Here is a 25,099-nt window from a genome sequence, read left to right on the forward strand (position 1 = left end):
GATGAGAGGTTCAAGCTTTGGCCACACAGTGGCCCAGGGCAGCTCCTGCACCTCCATGTCTCTCTGACAGAGTGACGCCCACCTTCCCATGGTCACCAGAGTACACAGTGGCAGGGATGATGTCGAGCTTCTAACAAAAGTTAAATATCACAGAAAAAGTAGATAAGGTCTGGAAGTATTAAGGCAGCATTTCAACCCTATAAATATTCAAGTATCTATAGAGAATGAGTTCCATATAAGTCACAAATTTGATTGTATGAAACTCATAGTCATATCTGATTCACAATTTGATTTCTATAATGATTATAGAAATTGGGAGGACATTTTGTTCCAAAATACAAAATAGGAAACATACTTTCCTAGGTGGTCAATGGCCAATATGTTTTTCTAATTGACCCAGACAGCATTAAAACTTCCCACCACTCCATCTCCTCCTCATTGATTTTACACGTCCTTATTTGGTCCTGTTCCTGAGATGGTTTTCTTTTCTCAGATGCATTTATCAGCCACACCAAGCATTTGTGCTGCGGCTCCCTAGGGCTGGGGACAGGCCAGGAGGCTTAGAGGCAAGGCTTTCTGTAGGAGGGGAGGGTGGTAGAGTTTCCCTCCTGGAACTCCAGTGGAAAAATAGATTTGCTTCTTGTTTCATTGTTTATTCCTCTTTCATGACACGCTAATTGATTGACAAAGGGATTAGACTCAAAGCCTTGGCCTCATTAGCATCACACAAGTAAAAATAAAGAATAAATATGTACATTTTATTCTCAAAGTACTGTTATTTTCTTAGTAATTTATTCAATATTTTCTTCACATGGCATAAAAAGGAAAGCTTTTTATTAATCACATTTAATAACTGTAATGAAGAAAATATAATAATCATTTAATAAGTGATTAACTCTTATATAGCTTTTGTTACATACCAGTACTTTTCTTGTAAAGTACATATTCATTTTATTCTCATGAGAAGTCAAAGATGTAGGTACTGCAAGCATTGCCATCTTTATAGATTGAGAAATTGAAGCCGTGAGAGGTTCAGTAACTTGCCCAAGGCTGCCTGGCTACTGAGGACTGCAGTTGGGAATACCTTTTCCACTTCCAGCTGATTCACAGAACTTTTGATTGGCCTCCTTGATTACTTTCAGATCTGGAATCCATTTCCCAACCACCACGCCCCACTCCCTCTCGGAGGACATGTTCCAGCCCAGCACTTCCCAGACTTGGATGTGTGCACGAGTCCTGGGGCCACACTGATAGAATACAAATGCAGACCCTGCCTCCCAGGTGTGGGGAAGCCTGAGACTAGATTTTTAACAAGTTCACAGGTTATTCTGGTCTCCGAACCACACTTCAAGGAAACAATGCTTAGGCTGAATTACTCTGTGTTCCAGAAAACCTTTTGCTTTTAAAAGAGGGACCTAGGATTGATGAGAGAGGTGAAATGCATCGGATTTGAAGGCACGCATGTAAATGTAAATGGGTAGATAGTTCTACAGTTGAAAGACCTGACAGAGTACAGGTTTCACTTTAAGTGGGCCTAATGCAATCTTAACATTACCTTAGATGCCTGAGTTCAGTGCTAATATTCAAAGTTAAAAGTATTCCAGGAAAGTTATTAAAAATAGGAAAACATTCTCCATTTCTGAATATATTTAGCTTTCTGGATTTTTAACTGTAAATCATTTCTTGTGATGAAGCAACTAGAAGTTTCTTAATTTCTCTCATGACACAATTAACAGTATCCCTGAAAATCCTTTACACAACTTGGGGGCACAATCCACAGGTAAGGCTGCAAATGGAGAAAAAGGGAATTTTCTAACTTTTGGAAATACTTCAGAAGAGGAAAGCCTAAAACCTCTCAGGGATGCTCCCCAGCCCCAGATGTTGGAACGTGTTTATTTCCGGAGAGTCTCCCCAGGGGCCTCCACTTTAGGCCTCGTTACTGGGCCAGGGATTTAGCTCAGTGGCACCACACCTGCCTTGCAAGCGCAAGGTCCTGAGTTCAATCCCCTGTACCAGAAAAAATAAAGAATGGTAGTTTTTAGACCTTGTAATCATTTCAGACACAGTATTGCCAGCTCACTGAGTTCTCTGAGTCCAGCAGGGTCACAACCAGGAAAGGGAAATGCAGAAGTCCTTGTAGGAAGGTTCCCTCACGCTCAAGGTGCTGGACTCCGAATTCTGTCCAGTCCATGGTATCTAGTTTCCTCACCTTGTAGAGCCAGGTAACACATACCAAACTTCTCTATGAGCTCAATTTCTCCACTGGAATCACAGTCGTAGGCAATGCTTTTTGTTTTTAAGCAAAAGAAAATACCTATTTGATTTATGAATACCTTTATTCCATTTCCTGCTAATTCACTGAACTTTTCATTAGCCTCTGTGATTACTAACTTTATTTAGGGGTGTGTGAGTGTTTCGGTAATGCTTTGCAACACTTGCTGACAGGACTTTCCGAAGGTGATTGAAGGGGTGAAGTCAGACCATAGTTTGCCTGTTTGCTCTGGACTTTCTTTAGATGCTAATAACAGCTAATTAATGAGAGCAAGGGAAGCAGTGGTTGGTAACTCACTTTTAAAATTCAGTATGATCACAGAATGGGACAGTCGGCTCCTTCTCCCAGGCTAAATGAAGCAGTTCTATTTATCAGGTATTTTATTGGCTTTGCAAATCATATTAACAGTTTTACATGTAGGTGTTTAATCAGAAGCTTACTCCAAAAATACTTATGTAACTGGTCTGCCAAAAACAAGAAAAATCAAATCTTGGAAGAGAAGAAATGCAGGTGGTGGATGCAAAGTTTATCCCATGCTCCACGCAGGTACGGATGTCGGCACCGTGACATCACAAACACGCAGTTTGCATTTTTCTTAGATGCCCGAGAAGTATATCTTCATAACTTTAAATCTGATTTAGGAGTGCATTGGCTCAAGTTCGTCACTAGAATAGCAGCATTTTTGAAAGATTATTGAAAATAATGTTGAAGAAGAAACAGATTTAGAGAAAGCCAGAATCCATAAGGAAATTATCAAGGACTTCAAGAAATAGACTTCTAGCATCAAGTCCTTAAAATATTTGGATATTTAAGTGCATTCTACATTTTCTATAGTCTGCAATCAGTTTTTAAGAACTATAAAATCAAATCAGAATTTTTTAAATCTTTAGAGTTCAGGATCCCTAATTCAAAGAAAGGCATAATGAAATAACAATGATATCTGAACGATAACTTATTCACATTCTATGTGAGATGGCTTAAATATTAAATTATTAATTTATTAAAAATTGAGTCTTCCTCATCTGATGCTTAGCAATTTTATATTCATCTAGATATTTTGAGCATTAGTAGCAAAAACAATCCAGTGTAGGCCTGGCAAAAATATCAGGTGATATTAGCTTTTTCTTTTGCCAAAACCAGTTTATACTTGGCCTTATAAAAATAGAAGCATACTAATTTTGAGATTAATGGATATTATTATCTCTTTTGATATTTTGATTATAATGATGACAGGGCTGTACAATGAAAACATTTTAAAGATGCTAAATCGAGCCATGATTAAACATGCAGTAAACAAATTCCCTATAGATTTTGTATCCAATCAGTGAAACTCAGAAAAAGTGGGCTGTGCCTTGACTGTGGGTCTCAAGGATACAGGTTGTATGCGATTCTGTCTAGAATTCCACAAATGATAAAATGATTTAATGCTTAATTAGAAACAATTTACCAAATTTATTCCAAATGTTTCCTTTACAGTTTATTTACCTCTTTTGATATTGACTATATTATTCTACATGTCTTAAAATATCATACAATAAAATGCACTGAAACATTACCTTATATTATAAAAAGAATGAGTAACTTATTCAACATGCATATGAAAAATACTCATTCCATTATTATTAATGGTAGTAGCATGAGGTAAATGTGAACAAGGTGTGACAATGTTTAATATTAGATAATGTTAAAAATCTCATTTTAATGAGAAATTTTAATTCTTCCCCTAAGACTTTGCCAACTATAACTAGTTAATTATGTGATAAAATATCCTCATTGGCATTTTATTTGCTTGTAATTCCCAGGTTTACTTTTTACTGCCACTGCCTATAAACACCTCAAAGGCCCAAAGACAGAAGGTGATCAAAATAAGAATTACCATTATAAAATCCAAAGGTTCTCTCCTTCCCCAAGACATCAAATGTCAAGCCCTTTCTTCCTGCTATTAAAATCTTACATCTGAAGTATATCTGTGTCTTTTCTTTTTTTAGTATCTCAATTTCAGCTTAACTGCTTACCTACTTTCAACTGTCACATTCAGGGCCAGACAGCTTTGGAAGGAATGCAGGGTTGTGGAGTGTGGCTACCATACCTCACATGTTTGAAGTGCACACACAGGCATGGTAGGACAACTGCTAATTGTTGTATCTCAAGATCTGATGATGCAGTCCTTGCTCACCTTATCCATATTCTTGTTTTTTAAATTTCTTCCTGGCCTTCAGTCTTCCAGGCTGATCTTTCTAGTCAATAATCTAGCTATTTCTTTGGAAAGTTAGGACACTTTTCTCCCCTGAATTTTCTCCACTTCTGTTCAAGCTAGCAGAATGCTGTAGAGGGGTCTGGCCCCGTGAGGGCATCCTGTGGCTTTGCAGGGAAGTGCTTTCTGGCTTGTGTTTAATACTTTCACCAAAGGTCATGAGTTCCTTCAGCTGGAGCCACACCTGGGGGAAGAGTCAGAGGGAGGAGTGGGGAAGCACTGGACACTACCTTAAGGGAAGAGAATATGTTTTTTTTTTCCTGATTCTCTTTATATCAGTTTTAGAGGCAGAAATGCAATTGGTTTGAACCCTAAGCGTGGGTTTTCCAACAACGTAAGATGTTAGGATTTTTTATATTTCAGGATTCTATATGGCCAACTATAGCACACTTTTCTTAGCTAATCAAAGAAGCAAAGCATTGCTATTTCTCAGCGTCATCAAGGCAAATGGTATAGTCACGTGACTGTCATGTCAGAAGAAAACAGGAATTGATATAAAATATTGCTCCCAGATATCAGTTGTCCTCACATACTGTTTTTTAGCAATAGACTCAGACATTAATTTATGCTAAGACTAAAGCATGAAGACTTAGCATGTTAAAACTTTAGCTAATTTGGTCGAATCCAGGCAGACATTCTGTGCATGGGTAGAAATAGTTCTAGATCACAGTGGTGGCATAGATCATCTCAGTTAAGCTAATCACAACAGCAGTATTCTGAGGAGAATCTGGAAAATAAAATGAAAAGCCCTCACAGAGGAAAAGCAAAATCATGTACTCAAATCTAATAACTCCATACAAGCCTTCCCAGACGTCAAGGAATCAAAATAGGCTTCTGGCTTTCAGAGGAGAGACAACAGGCTGCTGTGATAACTTACTACAAATGGAGAGGTGCATAGAAACGGGAGAGGTGGCCTGCTGCAGGAATAAGACTCACTTCAACTCCTCCTTCTTTTGTCAGAGTTTCTTTTTCTCCAGTTTCTTATGGAGAGGGAATAAATGAGTGAGGGAAAATGAAAAGGGATGACTTCGGCTCATTCTTCCTCCTATATTATGCCTTTTCTCCCCACATAAAAGGAAATAATGGAACTCAGAGAACGGCAATGAATGGGCTGCTCTACCCCAGGCTTAAGAAAGAGAGTGGGAGAAAAGGGGGTAAGAGCTTAAAATACTGGAAAGTAGACAAATTCAGGAAATGAATGGGAAGACATATATTGACTTTTGCAGAAGGGGGAAGAAACAAAGGGAAAGAGAGGAAAATAATCATTACAGCACAATGAGATACAGGGATAACTAACACTCTGTCCTACCCAGGAGTTGCCACTTGAGTGTGTGACTCTCAGCAATCCCTTCAGACCTCATGTCCTGTCCCCACCATGGGCCTGCCTGAGCTCTCTACCAATCACTAACTGACTCCGAGGTTCTAGAGCTTGGCTTTGAAAGTCTGTTTCCAGCTCTGCCACTTTGCTTCCTGTGTCCTGTGGGATCACTGATTTAACCCTTCCCTACTTTGGTCTCCTGATCTGTAAGTGGGACCATTAAAGTACTTAGCACCTAGCACTGTGGCGAGGATTAAAATGAGATAATGTGGTAAGAGGGCCGAACACATTTCTGGCTTGTAATAAAAGTTCAACAGACGTCAGCCTGCGAGGCTATGTCCTCCATTAGTGGACACACTTTAAGAAGAGTCATCTCCCTTAAACCCAGTGGCACAGATGCTTGGTCAGAAGTTCAAGCTGCCAAGTCCTCCCCTACTCAGCTGCAGGACAGCGTCTCTCTCTGCTGAGGTTTCAGCAGGGCCTGCCTCTCACCAGTGGACAGCTCTCTGCCAGTTTCCCCAATATTTTCTTTTAAGTCACCTCCAGCTGAGCCTACCCCGTACACTCTGTGCCAGTTTGAAAAACTTCGTAAGCCAAGAAAACAAAGCAGAGGCACAAGTGAGTTCACATGCTGAGAACTGCAGGCAAAAGCTACCGGAAGTCATACGCCCACAGGCACTGGAGTTACAAACATCATCTTCTAAAGCCGGAGGTCACAGAGAACCCCCGAATGGCTCATGTTTCAGTCATTAAGCATACAGCATGGGCATTTCTCCTGCGATACGTAAGCCACATTCGCCTCCATCAGCAGACTGACGATCAGGAGCCTAGAAAACAAGCAGCTCCTTGCTACAGGCAAAATCAACAGATTTTGATTGGAAGGGGGCCTTTCCCCGAGTCTCTGCTATTAAGACAGCACATCTCCATTGCCTAAAACACATCCAAGTCCTGCAAGAAATGTGAACATCCTTTCTCGAGGGTGCACACATCCTCACAGAAGAGAGCCCGCTGAGCCAGGAAGCAGGTGGAGGCCTTGTTGAACAAGGTCCCACACATAAGGAAGTCCCTGGAGAGTTTTCAGGAAAAGATCGTGTGGTGAGTTTAGCAATGAACCCCCTTCCGAGGTCCAGGCCAGGGAGACAGCCATTACCCAATTCAACAGTCCCGAGAGGAGCCCAGGGCAATGAAGTGGAAACCAGTGAGGGGAACGTGCCACTTGGAGGGTGCCAGGCCAAGGCTGCCCAGTCAGCCCCAGAGAGCCCGGATAGGCGGCCTCCCGGAGGAGAAGGTCCTCGCCACAGACCCCGGAGCCCTGGACTGGACCACAGCCACTGCCGGGTGGTGCTTGGAGAGGCTCCTCACAAGGGAATTCACACCAAGCTTTCACGCTTATGGCTAAGAACAAATAAACCAAAAACCCAAACCAAAACTGAAAGAAAAAACTCAGCCAAAAAAAGACTTGGCCTGCCCCCCTTCCAGCGCTTTCCTCAGCAGCTGTTGCTGCTTGATTCCACCTGGCTGACCCTGTTCAGTGCGCAGTGTGCTCAGGGCGCCTGCCCCGTGGGCCTCTGCTATTCACAGGCCCGGTGCAGGAGGCATATCGGACCCTCAGACACGCACCACAGTTTTCTGTAGCACTGACTACAGCAGCAGCACCGAAGAGGGAAGGCACGAAGAGGGAGACTCAGGAAAGGTGGCAGAGTGAGCAGGAGCCTGGAGCATTAGAACTTGGACGGGGATGGCGCCCAGATGGCCTGCTGCTGCCGGCTCTGCGCTGGTGGGGACACCAGGACCCTTGAGGGCTGTGGAGAGGCCCAGGAAGCCCCACAGCTGTCCCTCAGCAACTTCTCCCTGTTCTGTTTCTTTACCACGCGGGCAGGGACAAGGCAAGTTACAGATTAGCAAGGCCTCCTCTGGGCAACAGCACATTTCTTTCCATACAGAAGGTCTTGCTCTTTCAACTTCCTACAAATTGACCCATAACAGCACTCTGGAATTTGAGGGAGAAATCAGGCAAAAGGAACATGTACTCTGCAACATTTTCTTCTCCTGGGGCACAAAAGCCTCTAAACAGAAAGCAAAGGAATGAAGCAAAGGCTGTTTACCTGAAAAGACTCAGTTTAAAAATAAAGTCTGGCTTTGGCTCACGTGCAGGAACCGTATCCTGGTATTTCATTCACCTTTTCATCCAGCCCCTGGGCCCAGGTCTTGACAGCAGACGGGACTTGTGGGTATGTGCAGAGACAAGCCCAGCACCAGGGCGGGTGCGCTGGTGCCAACTGCATCCCAGTGAAGTGCATGATGAAAACTGTCCCAGAGCACTAATAACACACTTCCAGGAGATAATAACATGACATGCCCACCGAGGGTGCTCTAGGCATCGATCTGCACGCCCAAGTGCAGAATCGCAGTCCAGCACACTCACTACGACGCTAAGCACAAGACAGTCGTAACAGTTTCCAGTTTGATATATAGGGAAGAAAACATTCCCCAAATATAGGCTCTAGAAACGCGGAGTTCAGCTTCCCCTACTGTTCACTACGTCTCCCCACAATCCCAGTAAGTTTCAGAATGTCCATGAAGCAATAAAGTGTCAAAAATGACTGAGGAACAATATCAAAACCAACAGTTTTGTGATTAGCTGCTGTTTATGTCACATGGAATGATGCTTCATCCCTGTCGCCCTTGACAGTCCGTGTGTGGGATGCTGTCACACACTGGGTAAGTGTTGGCTGGTGGGAGGGAGCAGGCATCACCATGCGTGCTGTTTTGACCCTCTGACATGAGTAATATGCTCTTTCTTCTGATAGACTCCCCAAAGATGCTGTTCTCTGGGAGCATAAGCTCATCACAAGAATGAATTAACGTTAAAAGTAAAAAGAAGCAATGTTCCTCTGACAGCTATGATGTATTCCTCTGTAGTCCGATAAGATTGTGCAGGCATCCTTCGGTAAAACCTTAAATTAGCCACTCATAAGGGGCCAAAGTCAAGAAAGACCAGTGCTTCCCTTAGCAGTTCTGTGCTCCCTCTGACCCCAGGTTTGGTCTTTAATTTCTCTTTAAGGAAGCACAGCCAAGGGAGCAGCTGGCACTGTTTGCTTGCTTGCTGCACCTGTACTTGGGCTCTGCGCTGCGTAGAAATGGATTTCCTCCACAAGACACGCGTTTCCAGAGCCCCAAGCTCACCCCATCATTCATGGGTGCACAGTGCACCGAGAGCAGGAAATGGGAAAATGGCATCATTAGTGGGCTGTTTAGGCTCTTCTATTTTGTTTGCCTTTAAAATTAATCTTTTCCTGTTCACTACTCAGCAATGAAAACATCTTCCTTTGAAGATGGATTAACTGGAAAGTGCGTGGAGAAATGCACGGTTTCTAATACGGCCACCCCAAACACTCCATTCCTGGTGAACCTCAAGAGCAGCTGGAGGCGGAAACCATACATCCTTGGTTGCCCAATTTATGTCACAAATGATTTCAGAGTCTGCCACCTAGCACGCCTACACACAACTGAAAGCAGTTTGACCATTAGTGCTGAGCTTAAAAAGTGTTCTTGAAATTTTCATTCCCTGATCATTTTAGGAGCTGAAGCCTGAATGCTTCTGAGTTGGGCTGGTTTTCAGGGCATTGCATCAAGCTCTCAGCGGCCGCCATCCTGAGAACCATGAAACATGGACGCGCTCTGCCTGGAGGTGCTCATCCTCAAGACAGAAAGCTAAAGGTGCCCGGAGAGTGACTAAAATCAAGTGCCCGATGGTGCACACAAAATTATCACTGCATCTTTGGGCTTTTCTTGTGTCTAAAATTTACCCCCACCTCAATTATCCCTATTTCAGAATTCTGCTTCCCATGGCTGTTAAGATATTTCCGACTGAATTACCTGTATTCTCTCAAACTCACTATGCGCCGGTAAAGCCATCACCTGTGTCTCCATACACCTTCTGAAGGTTGACTTGTCTTGGAGTTGGCCTTCCTCTTTGCCAAGGTCACAAGCTCTAGAGCTGCCCAATAACGGGGCCACCAGCTATGCCTGTCTGCTAAGAACCTGAAGGGCATCTAGAGTCACAACTTGAGGGAATATTTTGAATATACAGAGATAAACAATTAGCATGGCTGCAAACAGGCAGGTCTGCGCATGCCCTACCGAGGTCGCTAGTCGCATAGAACACACCGAATCGGCAACAAGCCACTGGACCGCCCCCCCCCGCTCCTCTGTACAGCCACCTGGTTCCACACTACAAAGGCGCAGAGGATACCGGACCACCAGACCATGGTACTGAGTCCCGCTGCTCCCGGCCCAGAGGTAGGGGTTTCTGAACCACTGTCCCACTGCTCCTGGTCCAGAGGAAAGGGCTTCCCTGGCACCACCACTCCTGCTGCGCCCAGCCCAGAGCAAAAGGCATTTGGGCCACCATCCCTACCCCTGCTCCCGGCCGCTGTCCGACCTCTCCCACCTCAGAGGAGGTAATCTGTGCAGGTGCCAACAGCGCCCCCCCCCCCCCCGCCGCCCCAGTCAAAATGAGAAAACATGTAAATAAGTCTCAAAACCAGACTTCCAGATCACCTACAGCAACCCCAAAGGGAAATGAGATGGAACACTCTGATACTCAACTACCTGGGCCCACTGAACTGGAAACAAAAGGGGATCTGGAAAAAATGAAATCAGAAATAATTTCTCAGATAACAGGAGAAATTGTGCTCCTAGTGCAAGACATGATTAATAAATCTAGAGAGGAGCTCAGAAACATGATGGAATCCCAACATAGGAAACAAATGAAATCCATAAAACAGATGCAAATAGAATTCCAGGAGATGAAAAACTCCATTGAAAGTCTACACAGCAGAATAAGCCAATGTGAGGACAGAATTTCAGATATAGAAGATAAGATTGCAATTAATGACCAGGAAAAGAAAAATTGCTTCAAAATTATAAGGGGACATGAGAAATCAATCCAGCAGCTGCTAGATGATGCAAAGAAGAATAACATAAGACTGATTGGAGTCAATGAAGAAACAGGAGAGAGTGCAGATGACATTAAAAAAACTGTTTACAGAAGTAATGGCAGAAAACTTCCCAAGCAGGGGAGAAGAGCTTGACATACAGATGAGTGAGGCATATAGGACTCCAAATAGCCTTGATCAAAAAAAAATCTACACATAGGCATATAATTGTTAAGATTCCAGAAACTCAACAGAAGAACAAAGTTCTCCAAGCAGTCAGAGAAAAGAAACAAATCACATACAAAGGAAAGCCCATCAGAGTCACAGCAGACTTCTCAACACAAACCATCAGGGCAAGAAGAGCTTGGAGTGACATATTCCAAGCCCTAAAAGAAAACAGCCTCCAACCCAGATTGATGTACCCTGCAAAACTATCTTTCAAAATGGATGGAGAAATAAGATACTTTCATGACAAGGAGCACCTTAGGAACTTCGTGAATACCAAACCAGCACTCCAAAGAATTTTACACACTATCCTAGGAACAGACATTGAGGATCACAACCCCAGGAAGCAAAGCAGAATGAACCCATCTGGCATGACAAGAAATTAAATGGAAAGGGGGAGAACCCAACAAAAAGAAAAAGTCATGGCAATGACAAGTCAATACATTTCAGTTATAACCATCAACGTTAATGGTCTCAATTCACCAATCAAAAGAAATAGACTGGCAGAATGGGTCAAGAAGCAAAATCCAACAATATGCTGCATACAAGAAACACACTTAATTCAAAACGAAACTCATAGACTGAAAGTTAAAGGGTGGAAAACAATACTGCATGCGACAGGAACCTGAAAAAAAGCAGGAGTAGCTATCCTCTTTGCAGATCAAGTAGATTTCAAACTAACACTGATTAAGAGAGATGAAGAAGGACACTACATCCTAATCCAAGAGGAAGACATGACAATCATAAATATCTATGCACCAAACACTAGTGCACCCAACTATATAAAACAAATACTAACAGACATGAAAAGTCATATATGCACTAATACAATTGTAGTGGGGGACCTCAACACCCCACTGTCACAAATAGATAGATCAACTAGACAAAAAATAAGTAATGAAATACTAGAACTCAATCGAACTCTTAAACAAATGAACTTAACAGATGTTTACAGAGTCTTCCATCTCACAAAATCAGAATACACATTCTTCTCAGCTGCAAATGGGTCATTCTCCAAAATAGACCACATACTTGCTCATAGAACATGTTTAAGTAAGTGCAAAGGAATTGAAGTTATCCCCTGTATATTATCAGACCATAGTGTGATGAAACTGGATATCCATAGCAAAAGAAACTCAAAAAATTTCATAATCACGTGGAAAGTGAACAACACACTTCTAAATAACCAATGGGTCACAGAGGAAATTAAAGAAGAAATCAGACAGTTCCTTCAATTAAATGACAATGACAATACAACATATCAGAATCTATGGGACACAATGAAAGCAGTCTTGTCAGGGAAATTCATAGTACTGAATATGCATATTAGGAAAACAGAACGAGCCCAATTAAACAACCTGATGCTGAACCTCAAGCTTCTAGAAAAACAAGAGCAGGACAAACCCAGAGCTCATACACGGGAGGAAATTATAAAGATCAGAGGAGAAATCAATGCAATGGAGACTAAGAGAATGATACAAAAAAATCAATGAAGCCAAGAGTTGGTTCTTTGAAAGAATCAACAAAATTGACAAACCCTTAGCCAACCTTATCAGAAAAAGGAAAGAAAAGGCCCAATTCCATGCACTTAGGAATGAAAAGGGTGAAATTACAACAGACCCAGCAGAAATCCAGAGGATCATCAATACCTACTTCCAGAACCTATACGCCAATAAGATGGACAACACAGAAGAAATGGACAGATTTCTAGATACATATGAATTACCAAAGTTGAATGAAGAAGACCTAAAAATTCTGAACAACCCCATATCAACCAATGAAATTGAAAATGCAATTAAAAACTTATCAACTAAGAAGAGCCTGGGCCCTGATGGCTTCACTGCTGAATTCTACAAGACATTTAGAGAGGAACTACTGCCACTACTGTTTAAACTCTTCAATGAAATTCAAAGGGAAGCAATACTCCCAAATTCATTCCTGGAAGCAAGCATCACCTTGATCCCCAAAGCAGAGAAAGAACCAACCAAAAAGGAGAACTATAGGCCAATCTCACTAATGAACATAGATGCAAAAATCCTTAATAAGATACTGGCAAATAGAATGCAGAAGATCATCAAGAAGATCATACACCCTGATCAAGTGGGATTCATCCCAGGGATGCAGGGATGGTTCAATATACGAAAATCAATCAATGTAATACGCTATATCAATAGAGCCAAGGACAAAAACCATATGATTATCTCCATAGGTGCAGAAAAAGCATTTGACAAAATCCAACATGAATTTATGATAAAAACTCTACAAAATATTGGAATAGATGGTCTCTACCTCAAACTGATAGAAGCTATTTATGAAAAACCAACAGGCAATATCATACTAAATGGTCAAAAACTGAAATCCTTCACACTCAAATCAGGAATAAGACAAGGATGTCCACTATCACCACTCTTGTTCAATATAGTTCTGGAAACATTAGCCACAGCAATTAGACAAGAGAAAGAAATAAAAGGAATAAAGATAGGTAATGAAGAAGTCAAATTGTCATTATCTGCAGATGACATGATACTCTATATAGAAGTCCCCAAGAACTCCACCAAAAGTCTTCTAGACTTAATAACCAAATTCAGTCAAGTAGCTGGTTAGAAGATCAACACACAAAAATTAATAGCTTTCCTCTACACAAATGACAGACTCACTGAGAGAGAAATAGGGCAAATAATTCCTTTCACAAAAGCATCCAAAAAACTGAAATACCTAGGAATCAACCTAACAAAAGAAATCAAAGACCTCTTCTCTGAAAACTGTCACTCTGAAAAGAGAGATTGAAGATGATATCAGAAAATGGACAGACATCCCCTGCTCCTGGGTAGGAAGGATTAATAGAGTGAAAATGGCCATACTTCCAAAACTGCTATATAGATTTAATGCAATTCCAATTGAGATCCCAGCAGCATACTTCATGGACCTTGAGAAAACAATCCAAAAATTCATTTGGAACAAGAAGAAACCCAGAGTAGCAAAAGCAATTCTAGGTACCAGAGACATGGCAGGGAGTATCACAATCCCCAACCTGCAACTCTACTACAAAGCTACTGTGATAAAAACAGCATGGTACTGGCAAAGAAACAGGCTTGAGGACCAGTGGAACAGATTAGAAGATGCAGAAACAACGCGAGACACACTAAGCCATCTCATCTTCGATAAAGGAGCCAAATGCCCTCACTGGAGGAAAGATAGCCTCTTTAATAAATGGTGCTGGAAAAACTGGGCTTTAACTTGTCAAAGCTTAAAACTAGACCTATATCTCTCGCCATGCACTAAACTAAAATCAAAATGGATTAAAGATCTAAATATTAAAATAGAAACTCTGAACCAGTTGGAACAGGGCTTAGGTAGAACCCTTGAAGACATCGGTGTAGGAAAAGATTTTATGAACGAAACCTCAGTTGCCCAAGAACTAGTATAAACAATCAACAAGTGGGATCTCTTCTTATTAAAAGTCTTCTGCACAGCAAGAGAAACCACCAGCAGTATGAAGAGACAACCCACAATGTGGGACAAAATCTTCACCTACTCTTCCTCAGACAAAGGTCTACTATCTCGAATCTATAAAGAACTTAAAAAGATCAGATCTCTCAAATTTAAAGACCCAATCCGAAAATGGGCATCTGAAATGAACAAACATTTCTCAGACAAAGAAGTAGAAATAGCAAATAAATACATGAAAAAATGTTCAGCATCACTGGTCATTTGAGAGATGCAAATGAAAACAATGCTGAGATTCCACTTCGCTCCAGAAAGAATGGCTGCTATCATGAAATCAACCATTAACAAATGCTGGCAGGGCTGTGGGAAAAGAGGAACCCTGCTCCACTGCTGGCGGGGGTGTAGACTGGTGCAACCACTGTGGAAGTCAGTATGGAGACACCTCAGAGAACTAGGACTGGAAGTCCCATTTGACTCCACTATTCCACTGTGGGGATCTTCCCCAAAGAATTAAAAGAATCATACCATAGTGATCCATGTACACCCATGTTCATAGCAGCACAATTTGTGAAAGCTAAAACTTGGAAACAGCCCAAATGCCCATCAACTGGAGACTGGATAAAGAAAATGTGGTTTTTTTTATAAAATGGAGTACTACTCAGCCATAAAAAATGAGAAGTTAGAGACATTAATAGCTAAGTGGATGCACATTGAGGCGATACTCTTAAGTGAAATAAATGGGACACACATGTGTAAATACTGAATAGTGTCTCTGGTGTGAGAAACTGAAAGTGTAAATAAGGACTAAAATGTATAATAGGTAATGTGAAATAGGAAGAAAAGGGGCAAAGGGGAGAGAAGTGGGAGGACTAGGGGAAAGGATAGAAGGGAATGGGATTAATATGAGAAAATGGAAAAATAGGAACAAAATCTTTGTAAATAGGGAGGAATGGAGGGGTTGAAGGGAGGGCTGGGCAAGGGTGAAAAATAAGAACCAAGAGAGATTATGTAAAGGTGCAAATTTCCAATGATGAATGTCATTATATTGTATACCTAAAATGTACCAATGATTAGAAGGAATAATCGATAATGTAAAATAGGAAGAAAAGATCCAAAGGGGTAGGGGTAGTGGGAGGGGCAGGGGAAAGGAAAGAAGGGAAAGGAAAAAATGATGAGAAATGGAAAAAATGGAAATAAAGTCTTTGTAAATAGGGAAGGGTGGAGGGCGTGAAGGGAGGGCTAGGAAAGGGGAAAAAATAAGAACCAAGATGCATTATGTAAAGGTACAATTCCCAATGAGAAATGTTATTGTGTTGTATATCTAGAATGTACCAATAAAAGAATTTAAGAATGTGAAAAAAGAAAAGAAGGTCACATGGTGGAGTCCAGCCCAACCAATTTGGTGAGTTAATGAGACCCTTAGTGAGTATCTGAAGTAAAATATCTGAGGATATACTTCACTGAGGAGATGCAGAGTACAAGGCCCAGTAATCCCAAAGTGAAAAACTAACAGATAGATGAGAAATAGAAAAAAATATTCATAGATTCTTAGATAAAAATAACAAAATAAGTGGCCACTGATTTATTTAGTATGAAGAAAAAATGACTGTCATGGGCGGAGACAGGGGGAGAGTCCCCATAGTCCCGGGCCTGACTCTCCCGATGATGCAGAAGGTTGTGGAAGAATCACATAGAGCCTAAAAGCAAAGTTGTACTTTTATTCAGCAAGCATGCAAGAGTATAGCTGCCTTCTGTCAGAGAGACAGTCAGGGGTGCCCTGAAACAGAGCCACCATTGAAGGGGCCTCAAGATGCTGGTTTTATAGTAGTTGGGGGCCTAGCCTGCCTCTAGGCTGAGGGCGCCCCTACTTGATTGGTTAATGATTAACTTAGCTCCTTACTAGGGACAACAGGGAAGGGTCTTTTCAGGGGCCTTTTACATCTTAGGGCCAAGGTTCTTTTTCCTTTTGATCTTAGCAAACCAAGCTTTGCAGGGTACAGCGTGAAGAGGAGGTGCAACCTCAGCAGACTGTCAGCTTTTTATGGGTGGTTAAGACTGTTCTGCCAGCTATCTAAACTCCTATGGAGAGGGGCTCATCTCTCCCTGCCTAGGGGTCTCTATCCCTACAGGGCTATGGGCTTTTCTATTACATGGAGACTCAGGTTATGGAACCCCCAAGACATGAGTTCACTTCCTTGGCAACATCTCCAAACGGAACCTGGAACCCTTGCTAACGGGCATCACAATCTAGTAACAGCCATCTCCCAAGCCCACTTGTCTGGAGACAGTCAACAGCGAACATGCTGAGCTGCTTCTCCACTTCGAGAGCCGCAGCCTCTGGACTCCAGGTAGAGAAAGTATCTGTGAAAGATTAAGAAGGTGGCTGACTCCATCCAGACACCACAGGTCATGCTGCAGCAGACGCACAACTGTCACAGACACTCCAGGGACAGTCTCCCTGGGAGTAAGCACCAGTGACCTACCAAATTCAAGGTACCCCAGTGATGTCTCCCTAAGCCCAAATAACGGCACAGAAACTGGGAATAGTGCGGGGCAAGTATCACCAGGCCCAGAAACACCCAATAGCTCTGGGCAGGTCTCCCCAGAGCTGGGCACAAAAAACCTAGAGAGTCAAAGCCCGGGGCGGGGGTGGAGGGGAGACTGAAGTCATAGCCACCAGCCCTGGAGAGACACCGAGAAGCCTGGTGTTCATCCACCCAGGCCTGGCCACCACTATTGGAAACAACTTCACAGAGATCCTTGCAGAATTCCAGCCGGTGTGGTCCCTACAGGCAGGCAGGCCACTCTCGTTCTCTGAGCCCTGCCTGCCTGTTTCCCTGGCAGCCAACCCGTCATTGGTCCCTTCTTCCCAGGCACCTCCACCACCCACACCTCTACCCAAACGGCCCTGATTTTGGGAAAAGACATCATGACAAGGTCTCTTGATAATTCCATCCACTTTGAGGGCCTGAATGAGAAACATCAAGATGTGTGGTATTTGGACAATAACCAGCTTTTCACCACACACGGGGTAGAGGACAAAGGAGACCTCTATTCTGTGTCACCTCAGTTGGAGTTAGAAGAGGACATTAGGCTTTCTGAGCTAAAGAAAGATTCTGAGCTCTTAATTCATGCATCGCCTTGTATACCAGAACATCCTAAAGTGTCTTGTCCAGGAGGAGAGAAATCCATCCACCACAGAGCTGCAGGCCACTGGAGAAAGCTGTATTATGCAAACAGCCACACTTTTCAGGCCAAACGCTTCAGCAGGCGAGCTCACTGTGCTGTCTGCACAGATCGTGTACGGGGACTTGGCCACCAGGTATATAAGTGCACCAACTGCAAACTCTCAGTTCACAAGAAGGGCCGCAAACATATCCCAATTGAATGTGGGCAGCATTCTTTACCATCAGAGCCCAAGATGCCAGTTGAGCCATCATCCATGGCTTCAGACCCTGCACACACAGCGATCCCACATAACCTTTCCACTCATGAGGCTTTAGGACAAGTTGATGAAGTGAATGAGGCAGGGAACACCGGGGAAAGTGGCAAAGCTTCATCTGGTCTAGGTCTTGAGGACTTTGATTTGCTCAGTGTGATTGGCAGAGGAAATTATGGGAAAGTACTGTTAGTCCAACTGAAAAAATCAGATCGTATGTATGCCATGAAAGTAGTGAAAAAAGACCGTTTCTACATTCATCAGGTACAGAGAGAGAACCGCATTCTACAACAGACATCCAATTGTCCTTTGCTAGTTGCACTGCATGCTTGCTTCCAGACAGAAGGCAGACTGTTTCTTGTTCTAGACTATGTCAATGGGGGAGATCTACTGTTTCATGTGCACTAACAAAGAATGCTTCCTGAAGAACATGCCAGGTTTTACTCTGCAGAAATCAGTTTAGCAGTCAACTACCTTCATCGGCAAGGAATACTTTACAAATATTTAAAATTGGAAAACATATTACTGGACTCAGAAGGGCACATTAAACTCATGGATTATTGCTTGTGTAAGGAAGGTTTACAGCCAGGAGATATGACCTGCAGTTTCTCTGGCACTCCTAATTACGTGGCTCCAGAAATTATAAGAGGGGAAGATTATAGTTTCAGTGTGGACTGGTGGGCTCGTGGAGTACTGATGTATGAGATGATGATCGGAGAGTCTCCATTCCCTCTTGATGAGAGCTCTGATAACCCTTATGAAAACACAATCAGTTATCTCTTGCAAGTAATTTTGGAAAGAGACATTTTCATACCTCATCATCTGTCTGTAAAAGCTGCAAGCATCCTGGAAAGTTTTCTGAACAGGAACCCAAAAGAACGACTGGGTTGTCATCCTCAAAGGGGCTTTGGTGATGTTCAGGAGCATCCATTCTTTCAAAATGTGGACTGGAACATGATGGAGCAAAAGCAGGTGGTTCCTCCTTTTAAACCAAATATCTCCGAGGGATTCGGTTTGGACAACTTTGATCCTGAATATATTAATAAACCTGTCCGGCTCACTCCAGATGATAATGACATTGTGAGGGAACTTGATGGATATGAATTTGCAGGTTTTGAGTATATCAATCGTCTTATAATGTGTGAAGAAGAAGGGGTCTGATCCCCATTTTTCAACTATGTATTTTGCTTATTGTGCCATTTAATGCTTGGAAAAACTTGTTACCAGCCTGGATAGAATTAACCATTTCAGAATTGCTGGAAGTTAATTTTAACTTATTGTTTTGAAGTTATATTTAGATGTAATACTTGATTCTTATAGTCTATAGTAGAGAATATGGAATTTTTCGTTCATAGATTAGATTTTTATGAACTGATTTAAGTAACAATGAGGTAATCACTTGTTAACCACACTTGTATATACACTCCATTTGCTGAGTGGCACATAATGCCTAATATTTTTTCTTTTTACTTATGGTACAAGAAAACAACTTGTCTTTTCAGTAAAAATATCTTACCTATGCTAGTTTCTCTCCAACCACGCTTTTGAAACTGACCACCTTTTGGGGTCATTTTATGTAGGCTTCAGGGAAATCCAAAAAATAGCAAAAATTGTGAATAAAAACACATATACTTGTATCTTTTTTATGTGAAGAAAATACAATGTACGACTATAGGCTTTGGAAAGGTAATGGTTCTCATGAAATGGGGCATCTGAAAGGGGTTGGAGGATGATTTATTAAATGCTTATGTTTTGAATTGTTCTGAATTTAAAACTTGATCATTAACTAAAATTAAATTAAACTAAAAAAAAAACAATTAGCATCACCAAGTTAGTTTAGTCTGGTCATCTTTTGTCCCCACTGGAAATTAAAAATTACATATATGTCTTTCAGTATATTTCTCTCAGAGAGTACTGATGTGGGTCTGCTGGTCTCCATTCATATCTAGATAAAGCTAAGGCTTCATACTGTAGAGTTTCTGTCTTTTTCTTTCCATAATTCACCCATTCATTCAAGGTAAGTGCTTTCATTTTCCACATGTTATAAAGGAGAAAACTGAATGAGCAGAGGTCACATAACTGGCAAGGTGCGGGGCAGGATGTGAAGTCAGGCCCTCTTGCGCCCACATCTGCTGCAGTAACTCCAGCGAGAGACCATGAGAATTTAGATTGAGTGAGGGGCGAGCTGGAAAAGAAAAGGAGCTGGAGAGGCACTGTGATGACATGCACAGCGACCAACTGGCTGTAGGCAGTAAGGAAAATGGTGACAACAAATAAAACCAGAGACACGTAGAAGTATATTCAGGTGGGAATGATGAACTTCATAGCCAGGCTTCAGGGACCTGAGAAAAATCCGAGTGGAAATGTCTAAGAGCAGCCAGGTAGAGTGGTGTGAGACCTGAGGGAGGAAGTTAGATGGGACCTTTTAGTTCTTACTTGTTAGCAACCCTTCTTCCTTTCCCTTTTAAATCACAAGGGAGCTTTTCAGAAAAAAATAAACTGACTCGACTTTCAAGATCCTGCAAAATCTGGTTCCAAGCTGTCTTCTAAACTCTCCATCTCTTTGGCACACACACTTAGCTCCAACAGAACTGGATATACACACAACCTTGACGTGAGTTCGAGGCGCCACACTCAAAGAAGACAGAGCTAAGGGGAATCTGAACTACCGTGCCATAAACTGTGAAATCTAAGGCTTTGCCTATAGGGAAATTTGTGGGATAGTGGGATCAGAATCACTTTAATTATTAAGAACTTTCACTTTCCATAGAAACCAACCAACCAACCTTTGCTAGGCATTAGCAGACAGCAACAGCATTTACCTGCTCAGAGTCACTTTGTACTTATGTGCAGTTAGGGATTTTGGTTACCTAAGCTGTTTGTAACTAGAGCAGCACCTCTGATGAGTTCATGACTCTCTTTCCCCTCCCGCTCCTGTGGTCTCTCTGTCATACTTAGTTAAGGCAGTCACGGAATCCAGTCTGTTTCCTTCCTTTCAAGGGAAACAAATACAATAAAAAAAAATCCAATCAAACCAAAACAAAAATATCATAACATAAAAAGTCACTCATACGTAGTGTTTCTTGGAGGAAATGTAATACAGAAGTCCAGATCCATGGAAGGACTCAGTTACAGAACTGAAATAAGTAACATTCTATGTTAGATACCCCTTTTGCAGAAAGCCTCTTGGTTTTGGCTTTAAACTCAGGTCTCCTTCATGCTTTCCCTCTGGGCTTGGGCTGCATGATGTTACCTGACTCTCCTCTCTCTCCACATGTCTTTTAGCGCCAGGGATTGTTTTACGTTAGTGGGAGCTGAGTGCCACTTCATCTTCTCCATGGAAAACCCCAAACCTCCCATTCCCTTCAGCAAATTAATGCAGCATGCACCAGTCCCTACCTCTCCTGCAAACTTCTGTTCCTCAAAATCCTCAGGATCCTCAGTGCAAGGAAAGAGGTCCTTCCCTGCAGGTAGGTGTGACTGTCCTGTTCAGTTACAAGGGTTTGCTCCTCCTCTGGCTCCTGTCGATTTCCTAACAAACCAAGACCCAATCCATTCCAGGGAGCAGGTGTCCTGCTCCCCTTTCCCAGCTAAACGCCTCTTCGCCCCATTCCTATGCTGCCGCCAGCACCTCCACTTTGCTTTGTGGTAGTTACTGTACGCCTACTGTGTAACCTCCTATGTGTTTGGAGTCGCTTGAGGTCTGGTTCCATGTGGCTCACACTGATCATTATCTTGGTACAAACTGACTAAATTGACTTCCAAGTCTGTACACATGGAAGGGATTAATCGAAAACCTCATACACACTTCTTTTGTTTCATTTTGGGTAAACCTATGATGACCTTTTTGGAAATGAAAACAGTGAATCAGTAATTCTGTAATTATGTATTTGAAATCCCAGCCACACCTGGGTATGCCTCGTAAGTGGATTCCAGATTTGCATGGGAAACAGACTGCTCTTTATGTTGCATTTACCCAGTGGATTTGACAATAATTTAGGAAGTTTGGCAAATATGAAGCAATATAACTTGTAATATTTATTTGCTCTCTTGGCTGTGATTTTAATCCTTTAAATAACAAGCTCAGACAACACATTATTAATATGCTTTGTACTGTTTATCAATATTTACTTAGACTTATTTCAGAAAAAAAATCCAAATGGGGCTATTTAACATAATTGAGCACTGTAACTATTTGATTTGGTGCTCTGTTTCTGAACATACATATTAAACAAACAGAACAGTTATTGATACAAACCTGTTTGCCTACAACAGGGGATTACAAAGGGCAGTTTCATCATTCAGGAAAAAGTAAAGGTTGAAATTTGTTTCACTTTTTTATGTGAAAGCACACTGTAAACAAGCCGAGGAGGTAACATATGGACTGAATGTCATCTAACACTGAATTTATAGTCTGTATTACATTCCCAGTATGGTAAGTACGTGGCCTTGTGTCCCCTTTCTTGATGACAACTTCTCTTTCTATTGAAAACTGATAAGTAGATCCATGTTAATGTAAATATATTTTATAGATTACTTGAGCTTTGTGAAATGTGTTTGGGGGAGAACGTTTTTGAATGTTTCAACCCCTGTGGGCTTAAGATGACCACAGTGGTGATTTACATCTGACCATAATAGATTGGGGAGCAGCACCCAAGCAAAACAAACCACAACAGAAATCCCACAACCATAAAACCTCTCCTCCAAAAAGACATTTGTAGGAAGCAATGAATTACATCAGTCTGGGGAGATGACACAGAAGGACTCACAACATCAATAGGAACACAAACATCAATATTTTGTGTTAGGCCTGTCGGGGAAAGGGCTTTGTCCTGGACCTCAAATGGTAGCAGGGGACAGTGTATGAAGTTCTGGACCTTCCCATTGAACTATGTCACAGGCTCCTTTTCTGTTTTTCATTTTGAGATATGATCGCACTGAAGTGCTAAGTTGCTCAGGCACAGTTCAGACTTGGGATCCTCCAACCTTAGCTTCCCAGAAGGCTGGAATTAGAGCCTTTGCCACCATGGCCAGATGCCAGTTTATCTTAACCACCAACCTGAGTGGGTGAGAGACTCCTGACAGGTGACTGGATCATGGGGTGCTGTTCTCATCAATGATTCAACCCACGGGTGCCCTACTGACAGCTGACTGTGCTGTTAGGAGGTGGCCCCATGGAAGAAGTGGGTCACTGGGGTCGGTCTCTGGAAGGTAGACCTGTCACTGGGACTCTGTGCTATGCTCCCAAGACATGAGCACCCTTCCTCCACCATGCCCTGGTGCCATGATGCCAACCATGGTTTTGAAGCCAACCAACTATGGACTGAATCCTCTGAAACTGTGAGCTATATAAACCTGTCCTTTACATTGCCTATGTGGGGTATCTTGTTCCAGCTTCCAATATAGGCACATTGTGTGTCTTCCTTGAGTCTCATCTGTAAGGCCCTCAAGAGCAGAGCCTACTCTTTTCAGTTCATGGTAGTATCCCCAGCTTCTAACAAAGTACTTGAATAAAAGCCCTTCATAAAAGTTTTCCAAATAAATGAACTTTAATGGGCTTATTCTATTATTATTCTTTTATTCTCTTTGTGTTTTTGTGTGTGTTGTGTGTGTGTGTGTGTGTGTGTGTGTTAACTGGGGATTAAACCCAGGACCTTGTGCATGCCAGGCAAGAGTTCTACCACTGAGCTATACCCCTAGCCCTTGATTTTCTTCTGTATGGCACATATCTAATCCTGTACTGCTAAAAACATTTTGATATGTTTTCATTTTGATGAGATGATAATGTTCTGATATTTATTCATCCATCTTAATAATCTCACAGGAATTTCTAAAATACCCAGTAATTTTCTTCCCATCCATATCTCACTAATCTGCATATGAGAGCTATGCAGTCCAAAGTTATCTTAGGTAACTTGGACTGACGCTGGGATGGAAACCTCAGGTATTTTCAAAGTTAGCCTCGTGCTCTTTAGTGCAGTCAGAAGAAGGGGACCAGCTATGGCTCTCCTCCTCTCCTCAGGAGGCGATGCCCAGGGAGGGATTCTCATGAATCTTCTTGGTGTTTACATCCTTCTACTGGATGGAGATGCTGTGCCTTTGAGCTCTACTACAGCGGAGACTCTCGAGTGTTTTTCAGTAAGGCCATTCTGTGGGGTGAAAGAAATGGCCTACTTATTCCAGCTTTCACCTGCTTAAGGCATTTCAAATTTCAGCTCTATTCCAGAGTTAAGAACACTGAATGGGAATCCTGAGTACAGTGGGGAAGTGTGCAAATGGCAGATTACAAATTTAGCATAATTAAGGACTCATTTAGTTGGCTGTCTGTACAGAGCCTTAAATCCTAAGTGCAAACTAAAGCTTATAGACTAGAGAGCCACTCATACGAGTCAAACACAGAAAGACTTCCAATTCTAAATTCATGCTTGGTCTATCAGTAGGACCCTCAAAATTAATGGTTGGGTCTTAGGCCAGCTTCTGAGAATCTCTGCTCTGCAAGAGAAAGAAATCCAAACTCACCCCCTGCAATCTTTTCCTGTTGCTCTGGCTGGGCAGAAAAAGAGAAAGTGAAACTTCTTAATAGCATTTCTCCTTCAGGATAAGTGCTTCATATTGTCCTGAAGGTTTAGATTCATCAAAGATATTGATTAGTATCCTTGTATTGGGCAGCTAGCTGCTGTTTCAAATTAATGCAGGCTAAGGGATAAGACATTTTCCATAATATCATTCTGAGGCTGTTTATTTATATGAAGTGCCTGTACCTTGGAATTTTCATCCTCCTAGTGCTCTAGTTTTCTGGGTCCTTCACAGTTTACCCAGTCAGTCTACCTTATATTTTGGTTCTACAACTGTGGTTTCAACCGACTATGGATCAACAATATCCCGAAAAAACCCCTGCCTCTGTATTAGGCATACACAGATATTTTTCTTGTCATTATTCCCTAAACTATACAGCATAAGAACTGGTTATATAGAATTTATGATGTATTAGGTATTATAAGTCATTTAGCAATGATGGAAAGTAAGGACATGCGTGGGTTACATGCAAAAACTATGCCATTTTATGTAAGTGACTTGGGCACCCAGAAATTTTGGTACTCATAAGGGTCCCTGGAGTCAACAATCCCAGGGACACCAAGGAGCCATCTATCTAAATGGACAGCAAGTCTATCTGTGTACACAGGTATAAATAGCATATATAATT

General features: G+C 42.1%; 1 protein-coding gene and 1 pseudogene across 13 annotated transcripts in view; one reads left to right on the forward strand and one right to left on the reverse strand.

Moving 5' to 3' along the window:
- Positions 1-25,099, reverse strand: part of Magi2 (membrane associated guanylate kinase, WW and PDZ domain containing 2) — a 1,273,508-nt gene that overhangs the window by 374,836 nt on the left and 873,573 nt on the right. The gene's annotated exons all lie outside the window — the stretch shown is intronic.
- On the forward strand, positions 16,710-19,712 carry LOC110348036 (protein kinase C iota type pseudogene; annotated as a pseudogene). The gene is made up of 2 exons (XR_015449300.1): positions 16,710-16,949; positions 17,330-19,712. The product of XR_015449300.1 is annotated as a protein kinase C iota type pseudogene (transcript).

The sequence above is a fragment of the Heterocephalus glaber genome, unplaced genomic scaffold (assembly GCF_053883595.1).
Source record: "Heterocephalus glaber isolate CG9 unplaced genomic scaffold, H.glaber_assembly_v1.0 deba00000676, whole genome shotgun sequence".
Taxonomy (NCBI): Eukaryota; Metazoa; Chordata; class Mammalia; order Rodentia; family Bathyergidae; genus Heterocephalus; species Heterocephalus glaber.